The following is a 16,907-nucleotide window of genomic DNA, read 5'->3' on the forward strand; positions in this document are numbered from 1 at the left end:
ATATTTTAAAGTTAATCAAGCAAAATAGATTAAACTTCAAAGGTTTGATACCATCCAAGGTAAGCTGCATTATAAGGCAATGTTGGTCTCTAACATCTTGTGGTGCCATCAGTCTCAAACTGGAAAGTTGGCCAGAAAAGAAGGGAAGACTGAGAGAATTGGGATTGTTCAGCCTGGGCAAAAGAAGATTAGAACATCAGAGAACCTTCTTGTACTGAAAGGGGCTAGAAGAGAGCTGGAGAGGGACTTCTGAGAAGGGCATGGAGTGACAGGAGAAGGGACAATGGCTTTGAACTGCAAGAGGACAGGTTTAGATATTGAGAAGACATTCTTGACTATGAGGGTGGCAAGGCTGAGGTGAAACAGGAGGCTTTTTCTCTCAAGATACTTTGGATCAGTGGTCACAGAGGACCAGAGCACAGTAATACCAAGAAGAAGAAGGGGCTTACAGTAAAATCCACTCCTATATATTAGTCTGTGTCTTTACTGTGTGTTAAGATTAATCAAGCTCACTGAAATTAATTAAAATCCTCACTGAGAAACCTGATTGCTTTGAAAGATTGCATTTCTAAAACTAATTTCACCTCTAAGCTTCTGGGTGGCTGTGGGAGTATTTCCTATGAAACATTTTTAGGGGTGACAAGGGTGAAGAACTGCTACTCATCACAGAGAGGTAGCTACACATCACCACTGGTGCAGTATTCCCTCTTTTGCATTTAGGGAAGAAAAGGGCACTCAGACATTGCTTTGCCTGACTCCTGCAGACCACTCCACTTTGACTGTGGTGAAATGGAAATGTCTCACAGCACAAGTGAGATGTGATGTAGATGTTAGCTTTGGTATCACTGCAAAAGAAGGCCAATGCAAATAAATGTACACTGTGAAGTGAGAGGGACAAGAGGTTAGCTTTGATGCTTTTCCAGAGAGAGTCTAAGTCAGAGGGTAGAAGGTAAGAGCAGAGAGAGGTTTCAAGGGTGAGTTTGTAGCAGAGACAAAAAGAATCCCTTGGCACAGGCAAGTGGAATCCATCAGAGAACTCACGGGGCTAAGTTCACATACTTTCACAGAGATGACAGAGATGGAAGTGCCAGCAGAGCCTGGCCTGGCATTTCCAGCTGGGCTTGTGTGCAGCTGAGGGTGTAGAAGGGAGATCTGGACTGGCAGCAGAGAGCAGCACTCACAGCTGGTCCTGGTGAGGCAGCTGCACACAGGTCAGAGAGCAGATTTTCCATCAAAAAAGGAAAACACATCCTCACAGGGAATAGCAGAGATGATAAAAAACACTGGAGCGCCAAGATATTCTCCCACATTTTACCTAAAGACTTCAGGCCCTCGAGAGGAGATCCAATTTAAGCGACACTGGTTAATATTCCACTTGAAGTCTGAGCTCATATGAAGAGAGCTCATGTCAATTATTAACAGCCTTTTGGTGAAAAGGAAACCTGCTACTTAGGAACACACCTCCATGTTAAACAAAATCTACAAGAAAAGACTGTATGGCACATGAACTAATTTCATATACTTTCTCATGGTAACAATTTTTCTTCTAAATTTTCAAATTCTTCCATTTCATCATGCACAGAGGGGAACTGCCTTTCAGTTTCATGTGCTGGGTTTAAATGCACATGCATTAGAAGAATAATAAAGCTGGCTTTTTTAAAATATTTTTCATTTTGACCATGATAATTGTTCTTTCCTCAAAACATATTTTCAAAAACATTCTAAAAAGGACTAAAGCTTCTAATTAAAAAAAAAAAGACAAGGCAGTTGACCTCAAAAATATATTTCCCCTACAGTTTTGAGAAAGAAAACTTCTATAATTGGCATATTTCATTACCAAACTCAGCTATACTGCAATAATAATAAGTGGGTATCAAAGTGAGACTAAAGTTTTTAAGTGCTCTTTGTTTCTAGGCTAATTTTCCTCATATTATCTGAGCCCTTGAGGAATACAGCTGCCTGTACTATGGTCTAAGCCATGATAAAAACACCCTTCCTCAGACAAACTTCTCTGTTGCATTCCCACTGTAATTCTTTTATCCAGTTTCTCCTTTCACATCCACATCTAGACAACACCTATCTCCCGCAGAACCCACCTTGAGCTTCTTCAAGCTCTGAAAAGACAACATTAGGATTGATTTTCTCAGGTACCCTGCTCAGGGCGATGCTTATGAAGCAGGCAGTCACCGCAAATATAAGCAGCTCAGACACCTGATCTGTGCCTCCTCAGCAGCAGATAAACTGAGCTTCCAACCACTGGCACTGGGACTGGGATAAAAGCATCAGAGCAGTCACGGATCACACTCAATATCCCACCTGACAGCAGCAGCCTCCAGGTGCTCGGCGGGTGGCAGCAAACTGCAGGATAATAAACTTACCTACAGCCTCTCCCTAATCCCCTGACAGGCAGACTCCTGACCTAAATGCATCCCAGTACCCACCCTTTCTACTTCTGTCAACCGAATTATATCCCCAGCACTTGCTTTCTGGCCAAATCACCAAGAAGTGAAACTTCCTGAAGAAGTCACTTGGGGTTAGCAGCTCTTCAGTGTGATGCCACACGTTCCAGAAAGCTGCAGGTCTTTTTTTTTTTTTTTTTTTTTTTTTTTTTTTTTTTTTTTTTTTTTTTGTGCAGAGAAGCTAATTTGAGTTGATTGTCTTTCAGTAAGACTGTGAGGACAGGAGACAACAGTAGCAAAGCAGAGTGGAAGGTGACAGCAAAAAAAGAGGTGAGCCTACACCGAGGGCTGACTCAAAAACAGCCAACATATCTGGCTGGAGGAGAAATGCCTTGATAAATTGGTGTTCACTGTTTGTCAGCATGCACAGCATATGTGCTTCTAAATGAACTGTACTGTGAAAATGCTCCCTGGAAAACATTTGAAATCAAGGCAAGATAGTCCATTTGTTTAATTATTTATTTTAGGCATTAGCCTTTTTCATGTTAAGTAAGATAAAACTTAAGTTGTTCCAGGGGAGATTTAGATTAGATAGTAGGAAAATTTTCTTCATTGGTCAAGCACTGGAACAGGCTGAGCAGGGAAGTGGTGGGATCACTGTCCCTGGAGGCATTCAAAAAAAAGGGAGATGTGGTGCTTAGAACATGGTTTAGTGGTAGACATGCTAGTGTTCAATCAAAGGTTGGATTGGTTGACTCTAGAGGCTTTTTTCAGCCTTAATGATCTATGATTTTATGTTTGAGGGGAGGGGAGCACTTGTAAATAGGGTCAAACCCTGGACCCCCTGAATCAGTAAGCTTTGCCACTAAGTTCAAGAGACCAAAGATTTAATCAATTCTATGAAAAAAACATAGCAAGAGTAAGTGGAAAGGTGATGTGAAAGTCTCTTGCAGCAAAGCTTCTCCACATCTGAAGAGTTGATGTCAAAAGGTCTACAATGTAACATGAAAAGTGGACACACACAGACTTTATTTGCCATGTTTTGTTCCTGTTTCATTTTCAGGTCTGTAACAATGTCCAAGATGGGAGCTGCAAGCGTTTTCATCATATTGAAGATTTCTGAAAAAATTAGCTTTTTTAAAGTAACACAACCACTAGAAAGAGTTTGAGTGCCTGCATTAATCACAGCTTAACCTGAGCAAACCAGAAATCAGAGGAAAACACAATTACTTTTCTATTTGGCCTAATTTCATCCCACTTAATCCACCTAATGCCATGCAGTACATAAAACTTAGGCTATGTGCATAGGGTTATATTTCACCCTTCACATGAGACATGAGCCATCTTCTGCTATAAACCTTCCAGTGCCTGCAAGGAACCAGGGCACTGTCAGCAGATCAGTGCCATGAGCGGCATGCCCAGACAGGAAGAGAGAGGAAAAGAAATGTGTCCTTCTCTGGAGCATACTTTTAAAGCTCAGTTACCTTTTTAGAGGATGTTCCTGAGACAAGACATGCATTGCTGTGTTTAGAACATCAACAAAGGAAACTCCCTGCCTGTTTGCATGGGAGGTCAAACCAAGAGCATGTTCTGAGTGCAGTGGCAGAGCAGAGCTGTAAGTGCTGTAGGCACACAATAAAGGAGCTGCATGACCATATTCCTGATATAACAGCTCTGCAGTATAGGACTGGTTTAGAGATATGACATTCTGTGTTAACATATGCATGAGTGGCTAAATTGTTTGAGCTTGGTCCACCCTGGAAAAGCTTTTTGATTTGATGCTTTCCGTTTCGGCAAACAGTTTTATTGCAACCAGCTTTTCAAATTGTCAAATTATCCTTCTGAGCAAATATAGTAGGGCTACAACACATAAGAACGAGTGAGTCAGTAAACATTTGGTTTTTCCATTTTCTGAGATGTTTTGTCTGAAATAGGAAAGCACTTTTCACATGCAGCCTTAATGGGGCTAGCAATTGCTCTGGTCACTGGTGAAGGACATCCTTTGTAATGAGTACTGGAAATATCAGTATTTCCCTAGATGCAAAACTCGAAACATAATCGTAATTGACTTTATCTATGCTCATGCACCCCAGGAACATTTGGGGGGGACCCCATCTTCTGCTCAGCCTGGAAGGTTTAAAGAGAGACCACCTCACATTCCTGTAATGTTCTGTCATTGTCAAAACAACTGATGCTCACAAAACCACTACCTTTAACACCATTCCATTCCTTTCCTTCTCTACCTCCACTTTACACCATTATTTGCTTTCTCCCTCCCACTGAAATCCCAGCTCTGAGGTAACTCATACTCATCAAACATGGATACGGCATGCGTACATTAAATGCAGAGTTTTGCACAACTTTCAGCCTAAGAGCTACATCCTCCCAGCACCTGAGCAGCTGTTTGCAAGCTGTCACTGCTCAAATGTTCACCCATTGTTTACAGCAAACTGATAAAACAGGGCAGGAACTGCTTCTGCTACACTAATGCAGAGGGAGAGAGAAGTCCTGAAAATTAGTTACCTATTTCCACCTGTCACTCACTGAAATACTTCCATTACCCACTGTGCTTAACAACTGATCAACAAAACCTTCTAGCAGAAGAGCTGTTTAAAGGCTTAAAAGCAAAATAATTTTTAAAAACTACCAAAGTCTTGAGTCATTGATGGCTTGAACAAAACTTTGAGTCTCTCATTGAGCCCTTAAGGCTTAAAAAAACCTCAAAAGGTGCTATTGCTACCAAGAACGCCTTAACTAATATTTCCCAGTAATCTCAGTTCACTTTTCTCACATGATGCAGTGATGGAGGAAGTTTCAGCTTCCCTCTTCTGTCACCATCACAGGTAGATGAAACCAAAACGGTAAGAGACAAAGGTAAACTAGGACTGAGAAGACCAGTGTACTAAGGAAGGCCAAGGCTGGAAGGCTGAATATCCAAGCTGCATGGTCAGAGAAGACCAGACTCTTCTGGTAGCCAAGCTGGGAACAAACCTGAAAAGGACTTGATGCTTGGCAGCCAGGCTGTTGGACGCTTTGCCACTGAGTATCTGCAAGGAAACAAACCCCAAAAGAGCTGCACAACTCGGATAGCCACATTGAAGTATTCATTTAAAGCAGAAAAAACCTGGAAGTTCTGGTACATGAAATGCTGTTTAGGAGGATGAAGGAAATGGACGTGACTGGCTTGAGTCCTGAAGTGCACACCTCACACATCTGCCTTGAGGGCAAAGGGTGTGGACAGAGGAGAGAAAAATGCTTTTTTTTCTATTACAAGATGACAGAGGAGATGACAAGGGACAAAATACCACATAAAAAACCCATGCTAGCCTGAAGTGTGGGAGGACTTGGATATCCTGATCTCCCTCATCTCTCTGTGCTTGTGAAGCCATTCAATGCCAATCCAAACCCACACAGGCATTGGTACTACCATTTCACTGGGGCACAGGAGGCACAAATCTCAGTGTGCTCTTCTGTCCTGTGATGAGCTTTAACTGAAAAAGTGCTCTCACTGTGCTCCTTCTGTCCTGATTAACTGACTCATTCACCTCTTCTCACAAAACAGTGTAGATTTTATTCCTGATTTCTATTTTCCCTTGTTGAACGCTTTATAATAGAGTAAATAAATAACTTTCCCCTTTAAATTTATTTTTTTAAATTACCTGCATCACTGACTGGCTTCTGCTGAAGATCATCAAGCTAAATGGAATTCTACAAGCAATAACACTCAGAATTTTGCATTGGCTATCCATCCCTAATGTGAATAACAAGGAAGAGGACTGGCAATTTTAAAATTATTGCTTTTTGTTGTTCCGCAATACAGTAATATTTTTTAAAAATCATTCCACCTCACATCATTGCAAACATCAAGTTTGTCCTCCATTGTAAAATTTAATATGAGACCTGTGTAATGGGATTTAAAGCTGAACAGCTGTTTTGCTAGCCCTCTATACCAGGGCAAACATCTTGGAACCAGGAATCAGCATGACCTCAGCAGGAATTTTGAAACCAGAAAACACATATCAAAAGAAAAATGAGTAGCCTCTTACTCAACAAATCATTCTATTCTTTTGAAAATTACAGTTCTTTAAGGTACTCCTGTCTTTGGAACTCACATTGCTCGCACTTAGAAGCCAGTTTTCCTTCCCCACAAGAGGAATAATGCAACCAAACATCTGCTCTCAGGTGAGTGAGTGCATTTTAGATCTGTGAATCCATGTCATTGAGTTATTCAGCCAAGAACCCCATGAATAACTTTGGACCAGATTAAGTCATCTTTCATGACTGTGAGATACATCCATCAGTCTGAGTCTCTGACAGCAGCAGATATTGTCTCCAGTGTATAAATGAAGCCAAGGGAGTGATTCCTCTTAAGATAAATGAAGCCTTACCATTATAAAAGGATGGCAAAATTAAGAAAGTGTTATGAAGATGTTAGTTTCCCAATAAGAAATGACTGAAGAAGACAAGGTTGTATGTTAGCCAAGATGATATGTGATAAAAATGGAGTCTTAAAGAAAGAAACCCAAAAAACAGTCTGTCCTAAAACACTAGTCAAGTAGCTATTTCTAGTATCAGAAATGAATTTTTAAAAATGCTTATGGAAGAAAAATGCAAATTTTGTCAGAATTTTCCTTGCTGCTAATGCTGAAGTCTACAATGAAAAAGTCAGTCCCTGTATGAGTATCATCAACATCCCCACTGCCACATTGCCCTGAGGAAAGCAGAATATTCTCCCCTTTGGATGCCACTCTCCCTTTGCAATGCTGCACCAGGCAGCTGAGCTGAGGCAGGAGCTGCTGTCCTAGGAGGGCATGGACATTGTGGACATTCAGCTGCTGCCAGGAGTGTGGCAACCAGCAACAAAACCATTCCAAAGCCAACATTCGAAATCATTCCAAAGCCAACATTCCAAAGCCCTCACAGTTCAGCAGGGTGTAATGACCATGAGGGTGTTGATGTCATCCTGGACCTGACTAATACAGATCTCAGTCATGTGATGAACAACATATTCCAACTTTTGGCCTATCTCCAGATCACCAGGGATGTACTAACATCCACCCCTAATTTAACTTTGTCTAACTCAGGATGGAATACAGTTTATGTCAACTCTTAATTAAAACTATGGATAGTAATTCTTTTCAAACATCAGTTATCTGATAATTAAATTATCTTTGAACACTGAAAGAATGCTTATAGGGCTGCTGGGCTGCAAGACATTATAGAATGAACTCCTTCTTGAAATGGATTAATTGATGTCATAAGAGATTTGTTTTTCCTTTGAGCACCCCACTGGTGTTGATTCCAAAGACATGAGCATTTGATTGGATAAATGACTGCAGATTAATTGCAGGTCATTATGTACTGGAAAATAAAGACTGCCATGCCAGGAGATGAAGAGCCATTGGTAATAAAAAAATGTCAGCAAGTTTCTATACCATTTCCTTGACCCAAATAGTATTATTTAGAGAACATAAACAGCAGGACAACAATGAGATTGATGTTATTTATGCTTTTTTTTTTTTTTTTTGCCATTCCAGTCAGGGTCTCTTTCTGTTGCTCTTTCTTCAGACTGACAATAATATTTCTTCATGTAAATAACTTATTAATTACTCCTATGGAAATTAGAAGTGAGGTCTGATATTATGTTTAGGCAACAAGATTGTTATGAGTTTTATAAAAAAATAGAGTGTCTCAATCCTCTATTTCAAGAACAGTTAAAAGTGGCAGGAAAATCTGCCTTTGGTGGTCCTTTTTCTGTAGGCATAAGTGAGTCACTTCCTGAGGGACCTCAGGTAATACTGAATAAAAGCAATGCACCCAGTTCACACCACTGCTGCTCTGTGGAACCCTAGCTGTGCTTTCTGTTCTCTTAAGGGGGCTGCTGAAGCCAAAGGAAAGAGCAGCAGAGGGGCTGGGGAACACAATTTTGGTCAAATATAGCAGGTAGTTTCAAAATTGAATTCTGGGTAAATGAAATTACTCAAAGAAACTTCAAACCATGAAGAGATAAAACAGTGATACAAAGCAAATAAAATATTTCAGTATATCTGAAATGACACCCTATTTTTCTGCTGTTAGCAAGAAAAACAGATTATGGCTTTGGTCAACAGAAAATAATTTTCTTCCCAGCTCCTAGTTATTTCCATCACTGAACCACAGACTCATGAAATTCTCTCTAAAAATCCAAATAAGGAACACAGATATACACACAAAGAGAATTAGCAGACATAGGGGTCCTTCACTAGATTTGATTAATTGATCCTTAATTTGATTTCCTACTTCAAGCTCCACATCCCTTCTCTAGATTCCAAAGTCAAAAGGAGAATCTTCTCTGTGAAATTCATGCCACTAACACCATACAGAAAAACAGATAAACCCTTGCACTCTCAACCAGAAATAAACAAAGAAAATAAACAACCATCACCCCAATAATGTTATTCAAAGTGATATATAAGTTTATGTTTGCAATTTTAAGTAAACATAAAACAAGATTTCAAAAAACAGCTGTACAAAAAAAAAAAAAAAGAAAATGCTTAATATTTTGGGCCAAAACTTTTCAAATCTGAGTAGTTTCTGGCAGAAATCTGTATGTTGCAGAATTTTATTTTGCTATGGAAACTGCCTGAATAAGAGAAACAAAGCCATAGACTAACCATTTCCAGTCAAAATTTCCTCCTCACTCATGCAAACCACACAAGTCCTCGAACAGCTCCTCTTTAAAGGTCACCTCCTGCAGCCCAGGCACAGCGTTTCTCCCTGAACACCTGTGAATTAGTAATATTCTGCAAGTGCCTTGCGTGCTCTGTCAGTGGACACAAGCGGTGCCCAGGAGCTCCCCCAGCCCCAAGAGCTGAGCCTGTGGCTGTCCAGGCGGATGAGGATGTGGATGTGGATGAGGATGAGAATGGGGATGTGGATGGGGATTACACCTCCCCTGGGATGGGCAGCAGGGCAGATTAACGTGGCCTCGAGCCACCTCAGCATCGCTGTCACAGCTCCTCTACAGAGCTCAAGCTGAGTATCACCGAACCCCTCACTTGTTTTCCTTTCACAGGTGCTGCTGTCCTTATATAACCTCAGGTACCTGCACGTTTCTGAGCTGTTTCTGTGGTGTTTGGGTCACTGGCTGCACGCAGTGGGGCGTGCACCAGGGCAGCAGCAGATGTACCGTGTGTGACAGCCCCACACAAGCAATGGCCTCTCTCCCCTCGCTGCTGCAGCAGTGCCTGAAAGGATTATGTACGAATGATTTGTCTCGTGTGCTTTTGGCAGCCTTACAGGAGCAACGTGGTGGCCGCAACCCGTGACCCACCTCTAGTTTTCCCAAAACCACAGGCTGTGCCAAAGGGCTGCCCTCTGTCTGATGCTCATCAGCACAGAAAACCAACCTGCAGCCATGAAGCCAGGACGTCCCTTGATGGCTGGAATGGATGATCTTACAGGCCTTTCCCAGCCTCAGTGGCTTTATGATTCTATCTCTGCACTCAGAGTACATTGCCTGTGCAGCCAGCAAATTGTAGGGTAGCTGGGTGGAAGCTGGGTGTTTCTTGAATGGCACTTTATTTTTCTGGTATTTGATCTGCTGAAAGACACTACCTGCTTGTGATGGCTTTCAAGACTGGCAAATTGTGTTATATCTTCTCATGTCTTTTGAAATAGCACTCACTGTATTCTCAGGATAACTGAGAACAGTTTGTGTGAGTGATGCAAGGATGTGAAACCTTCATCAGTTTGTGGCTTACATTTGCACTGTGGAGAACTGAAATTCCCTTGACTCAGGCCAGTGTTCCAAGTATAATGCTGGAGACTTGTTTCTTCTGCCTGACCTGGTCCTGCTTTTAAGAAACATACCCACTATCACCATGTATTTTTTAAGGTGGAGCCCATTCTACCAGCAATTCAAATCCCTGAATACTCCAGTTGCTACAATGGTCCAGTAACAAATAATTTTTCACACCCAGTTCTTCAAAATCTGTTCCCTTTTTCACCAAGATGCATTACAACCACAGGTAGCAAAGGTTTGAGCCACTTGACATCTCCCTAAGTCACACCAAAGCGATGTGCACACTCTCCTGTCCAACACATGTGTTTTCCCAGCTGATCAACAGCATTCCCAGCACAGTGAATAGCAGACACATCCTCAGGTGTCTCGTTCAAAAGCACTGTTGTGCTCAGAGTAATCCGTGAGCATGGTCCTTACAAAGAAACGAAAGACATTTGGGGACACTTGGGCACAAATGGCATTTGGGGGCCGTCTGCAGGGCTGTTACCCCACAGCCCTGTGTTCTGTAGGCTGTCCTGCTCTTGCCCTGCTTGTGCTCAGGTCTGCCTGCTGACCGTGGCACATCACGGGGTAGGAGAGCTCCTAGCACAGGAGACCATGAGCTTGTGCAGCAGGTTTGTGAGAGGCAAGACTCCTTCACAAGACTGTGCAAACTGAGGGAACTCTAAATTGTTCTTCTGGCTTCATTTATCCAAATACAGCATTGCCATCACAACAGTGTTCCTCTGACAGGTTAATGAGTGTATTTCATCAGTATTACAAGCAAGCTTTGAGCACAAAAGAGAGTGATTTAGGTGTTCTAGAGGAGAAAAGGCATCCTTTTACAACTACTCTTCATTTTTCCAATACTTTGCCTTTCTCCCATAACTTATTCTCCTGGGATGCCCCAAAAATCCCAGCTGCATTATACAAAGTTATATTTTTCAAGTTTCTTGCAAAACATCTCAGTTAATTAAGAACAAATAGGTTAGTTTCTCTTCAGTTCATATGTTACCAAATGTCTCCCTCCATGCACAAGGAATGTAACAAAATCTGGAACAAGCAGAAAAACAAGTTACCATAGAAGAGCTACCAGCAATTACTCACTAAATACAATAAATTATTGTATTTCTGGAAATTAAATGTACTTCATTTTGTTGTCACTGAGTATTTTACAAGCGTGGGTGACAGAAGCACAGAGCAGAATACAAATGTGGTAAAAATGCCTCTTGCAGTGTGTGTATTTCCATTGAAGTTGGATTTTATTTTTCTCCTGCTCTCCTTCTGATAGAATTTAACTGATGGATGGTGAAGCAGGATTCTGAATTAACTAGAGCCTCAGTTAAGCAGCAAAAAGCAGCAGAACAAACATCTGTGGAAATTTCACACTGCAATCTCATGCTCCTGTTTGAGTTACTCAAAAGAGCAGCTCTTCTAAGAGGGTCCAACCCTCAGCCTCTGTAGAAACATGTTAGCTTTGACAACCTCCAAGAGGCATTCAGGTCCACTCCCATGAGACTCTGCCAGGGCCAGCCAGGCATGAGATTCAGACAAGTTTGTGGAGACTTATAGATCATCTGTCCTCAGACAGGAATGAAGCTAGATTTTGCAATTGTACAGAGTTCAATTTCAAAATCAGTTCCACCTTCTGAGATTTTAACAGTGGACTTAGAGTTATTAAGAGAGTTGGTGTCTCACAGGCATTTGCCATGATTTCTGTAAAACCTCTTTGCCCTCAACAGCACGAGCCATTAATGATAAATGTTGCTTCTCCGTTGGATATCTTTTCTGAGCAAAGGATCAGCCTTCCACTTGCTAGAGCACAGCAAAAAGAAAATGAAGTCAAAGAAGGCGTGTATTGTCAAGGCTATTTAAACAAATGGCTTAAAGGAGTAGAGGATATGTGGCAGTGTGGCACAGTGTATGGTCATTAACAACACTGACATGCTCAAAACAAGAAAAGCATAAACCCTAATTCAACAGCAAAGGAAGACAAGCTAACTTTAAACCTCTATCTAGCAGACACACTTCTGTTATTTGGCAATGAGTGGCATGACTTTACAGTTTATGCTGGTCCTCAGATCCCTAGAGGAGATGTTAAATCAATGATCAGCATGTTTTTGCACATGGATCTCTCAAAGATAATTCTTGTTTTGGTTAAGACACAAGAATAATACAGCCCAAATCCTTCAGGAAAATGGATCAAAACACTGTCTTATACATATGAGCCCATTCTGTCCCCACTCCTCTACCTGTGGCCACTCCCTTTTGATTAATTATGTCCTTGATCAATCCCATACAACTTCACTATAACCAGAAAGTATGGCAGCTCCACAACACATTCCACATGCTCTTGTGGGATGTCCTGAACCCTGCACTAATGAAGCTCCACCCTTTTGAAATAAAATATAGAAAACCCACTTGGGTAAGGAAAGTTATCTTGTACTTCAAGAGGTTGGACAGACGTTGATCCACTTGCTTATTAGGGAAAAAAGTAGTGCAACAAGTCAACTACAGGAATGATGCTACTACCCTCCATTCCCTAGGACTGTGTGGAATTGCCCCATCACTGTTACATGTGATTCATAGAATCATAGGGTTTAAAGGGACCTTTAAACACCATCTACTTGCAACCCTTCTGCCCTGAGAAGGGACGCCTTCCATTAGACCAGATTGCTCAGTGGCCTTGAACACTTCCAGGTATGAGGCATCCACAACTCTGGGCATCCTGTTCCAGTGCCTCCCCACCCTCAGAGTAAAGGTTTTTTCTTCTAAAATCTAATTAAACCTACCCTGTTTCAGTTTGAAGCCATTCCCCCCTATCCTGTCAGTACAATGCTTTTGTAAAGACATCTCATTGTTTACAACATGGGACAGCTATTCAGCTCTGTTTTGACAGGTACGGGATACCAATAAAGCAGTTCTGCAAAAAGGGAGAAAACAGATGAATGCTGACCCCATGTCTAACAACCCAGATAACAATTACACAGAGTAGATAGTAGAAGTCAGATTCTGTAGCCTCTCCTTTTCAGCCCCATGTCCACCCAATAGACGTTGATGGTAGCACAATTTTTACAAAAGCATGAGATTTTCAAAATCAGGACATGCATCGTGAACAACAATGCCCCTCACAATGGGTCTCTCAGCTGCTGCCAAGCAAGCATTTCTGAAAAGCACCACTGAAAAGCAAGTTTCACTCTGGATATGCAAACCTAGCAAACAACACCTTAATAGGGAAGAGAGAATATGTGAACGAGCTGCAGCACCAACTTTGCACACTAATGGCAATAAAGATGCTGGTCATTATTTCTGTGTTTATGCTCCACCCAAACATCTATCTATAAAAACTCCAAGAGCTTTAGGTGTTCTTCAGAAAACAACTGTGTTTCCAAATTGATGTTAGCACCCAGTCTTTTCAGTGGTAAGATTAAAAACTAAACAAAAAAAAAAAAACAAAACAAACCCAAACCAAACCAAACCATTTAAAAATGGCCTGTGATGGTACAGGGCTAAGTCTGAAGAATTCAAAGCAACATCAGGCTGGGCTATCTGAAGAGTGTGGCATTTCTGCAGGGTCTGTGAAAGCACAGAGCATCACTTACACCCAGGCAGAGCCACCATGCAGCAGGCTCTGGAGAGCTCACCTCCCAGCTGCCAAACACTGAACAGAACTGAACTGGTTTAACTCACATGAGAACCTCACCTGGGAAGCAATGAGGTGTAAAACACAGCAAAGATTTCAAAAGAAGTCATAATCTGGGGTGTCCTCACTTACCGACTTCCTCAGAAATAAGCATTCTGGTTTCAGATACTCAGAGCAAGGTGGCACAGCTGATTTCAGCACCCTTGTGTGAAAACTAGTGGAGAACTGACCATGTATCACAGGCTTGCTGGGCACAAACCAGGATAGAGTGAAAAGACAGGCACATCTGTCTTCTGGCATCAGCACTACAGAATTTATCTTTGTTCTGCCTTTATTGTGAGGAAACAAAGATGGGGGAAAATAATCTTGAAGGCAGATCTTACTCTTGAAGAGTCACCAACTGAAAAAGTTTCTTTCACCATAACTTCATCCAGTACACATGGGACAGCATTAGTGGATAAAATAAATGTTTCTTTTAATCACTGATGATATGTAGCTGTTTTCCATTAGAGAAGTTTGCATATCTTCAGGGTCTAGTGCCACAATAAGTGACAATTCCATAATAAAATCCCAAAGTGATACTCACATTAGCTCCTCATGAACACAATTAGGAAAACACATGTCCTCCATGCTGTTGTATTATCCACACAACTGCAATATTTTTGTGGCTGCAGAAAGTATTAAGAAGAAAAACTAGAGCACAAGAAAGTAGGCTAATCAGTTCAACATACTATCTGATGGAAGTAATAATTATAGATATGTCTGCCAATTTTAAAAGCACACAAAGTACAAGTAGGTAGACTCCTACCATTGAACAAAGAGGCAGGGAAGAGTGAGCAAAGAAAAAAAAAAGACAACCAAAGCTGTGAAAGAAAATTGAGGTAGAGTAATAGATAAAAAATCAACTGAAAATTCAAAAGTCTCCTTCTTCAGCTACTGAACTCCCTCAACCCAGACAAAATGTCTCCAATTACAGACCAAGCAAAAGGTTCTGCGACTGAGCAGATGTGACTACATGACTGAGAAATTAAGGATATGGCTCTCCACAAGTTCCTTCTCTCCTCTGGTATTTCATTAATCAGAAAAAAATATATTATCTTTATTGAGTGTTGAAATAGCCTAATAAACACCAACAGCCAGCATGGTTCTCATCAGATTTTGTAGTAATTCTACATATGCATAATGTACATATGAAACAAGTTCACATCCACCATATCAAAGGAAAAATGCCACTTGATATCATCCTTGCTCATAATGTTGGTTTAGTTATCTTTTTCAGCATCACTGGTTTTCCACCCAGAATGGGCAAAAGCCAACATTGAAATATGCCACGTGAGAGCCAACAATGAAAGGAAGGAATACAAATAAATATGGGAAGGTAGTAAGGAGCTGTTGTCATAGCTCCCAGTGCTTGACAGTTCCTCAATTGATGTAAATTTTGTCCTTTTTCCTCCCCTGTGTCAAGCCTTGGAAGCAGATTCTCATCCTGTACAGTATATTCAGTTACCTGTAGACAAATGCATAAAGGATTTCCCCTAAGGTCTTACCAGTCTTTATTTTTAGAAACAGCCAACCTAAAACTCAGACCTGAGAGAGACAGAGATGATTTAAAAGAGAGGGAGGTCCACAGCAATGTGCTCAGATTAAACAGGATCCTGAAATGTGAAGGCTGAGGGGAATCACACTCAGCAGCCTCAGCCCCAGAGGTAACCCCTTCTGCAGCAACTCCTATGGAAATCTTCCTTCCCAAAGCAAGCACAAAACCCCCATTGTACAAGAACGAGAGGTTTTAAAAAATGCTCCGTCTTGTGCCCAAGTAGGAACAGGCAGAAATCTGTGCACAGAGCCTTGATCTCTGTTTTTTCTCACCATACCCACCTCGTTTTCAGTAGGGGGGATTTCTGCTGGGGTCCCTGCTCTGTCCCGGGTGCCTTCAAGCCCCACAAAAGACCACACCGCATGCAGGACGAGCGCTGTTACTCTGACACGTTTATTTCTCAAGTACTCACCCACAAGGAGCCAGAGAACTACTGCACAACCTTAGAGCTGGGAAATCTCATCTCTCTACCTGCAAGCTGTCATTGACAGCTGATCAAAACGCCTGCATTTCCCTCCTCTCCCTACCACGGAGGTTTTGCTGAGATGCAAAAACACCGACTGTCAGGGGTCTCTCAAAGCATCCAGACCTGACAGGGACATCGCACACGGTGACATTTCAGCATCTCTGCTCCAAAGCATCTCTCCCCGCATGCGGCGCGTCCATCACGCCCTGCTGCCGCCGCCGCAACCTCCTCCCGAACCGCAGCCCACCCGCACGGCCCCGGCGGCGGAACCCTTACCCGGGAGGGCTTCTCGGGGGTGTTCCCGGGAGGAATCCCGAGGGAAAGGACGGGGAGGGGCCACCCAGCACCTGTCACGGGAAAAGCGGCGATGCCCCCGCGCCGCTCCCTCCATCCCCGACACCGACCCATCGCATCCCGCATCCCGCATCCCGCATCCCGGCCCGCTCTGCAGCACGGCGCGGGGAAGCCGCCGCCTCGCCTCGCCTCGTCCCCCGCAGCCCCCGCCGGTCCCGGTTCCAGCAGGGGCATCCCCCGCTCACCCCGCGGCGCGGCGGCTCCGCTACGGGCGGCGGTCTCCGGGAGGGCGGGCGGGCAGCGCTCGCCGGGCGGGCATCGTGGTCCGCCCTCCGCCGCGGCGGGGAGGGCCGGCTCCGGGACTCCCTCCCTGCGCCGCCTGCTTCCTCGTCCTGCTCGTCCCCTTCCCGCCTGGATTGCCCGCAATGCTGCCCGCAGGAGAACAGGCTCCGCTCCCTCCCTCCGCGGCTCCTCCTCTGCTTTCCCGGGCACCGGACCCGGCTCCAGCCCCCGCCCGGCGGCGGGGCGGAGGGAGGGGACAGGGGCCGGCCAGGAGGGGCGGGCGGAAGGGAGGGGAGGGGGAGCGGGACCCCCAGAGCCGCCGTGATTCCCCAGCTCGGCCCCTTCCCCGGGGCTGTCCCCTCCCTCTGGGCTGGAGCAGGGTCCGGCGTGCGGGAACATCGCTCCGTGCCCTCCGTGCCCTCCCCCGGCGGACGCCAGGGGCAGCCGGACATCTCTCTGTCCCT

The 16,907-nt window shown here is 43.4% G+C and overlaps 1 protein-coding gene across 3 annotated transcripts in view; it reads right to left on the minus strand.

Moving 5' to 3' along the window:
• Positions 1 to 16,693, minus strand: part of PLPPR1 (phospholipid phosphatase related 1) — a 119,098-nt gene extending 102,405 nt beyond the window's left edge. For all 3 annotated transcript variants that reach the window (XM_054652694.2, XM_077171229.1, XM_077171230.1), the window contains exon 1: positions 16,407 to 16,693. The gene's annotated coding sequence lies outside the window, so the exon portion shown is untranslated. The remainder of the gene's footprint in view (positions 1 to 16,406) is intronic.
• Between the last annotated feature and the right edge of the window lie 214 nt (positions 16,694 to 16,907).

Source organism: Agelaius phoeniceus, chromosome Z (genome assembly GCF_051311805.1).
Source record: "Agelaius phoeniceus isolate bAgePho1 chromosome Z, bAgePho1.hap1, whole genome shotgun sequence".
NCBI classification, from domain to species: Eukaryota; Metazoa; Chordata; class Aves; order Passeriformes; family Icteridae; genus Agelaius; species Agelaius phoeniceus.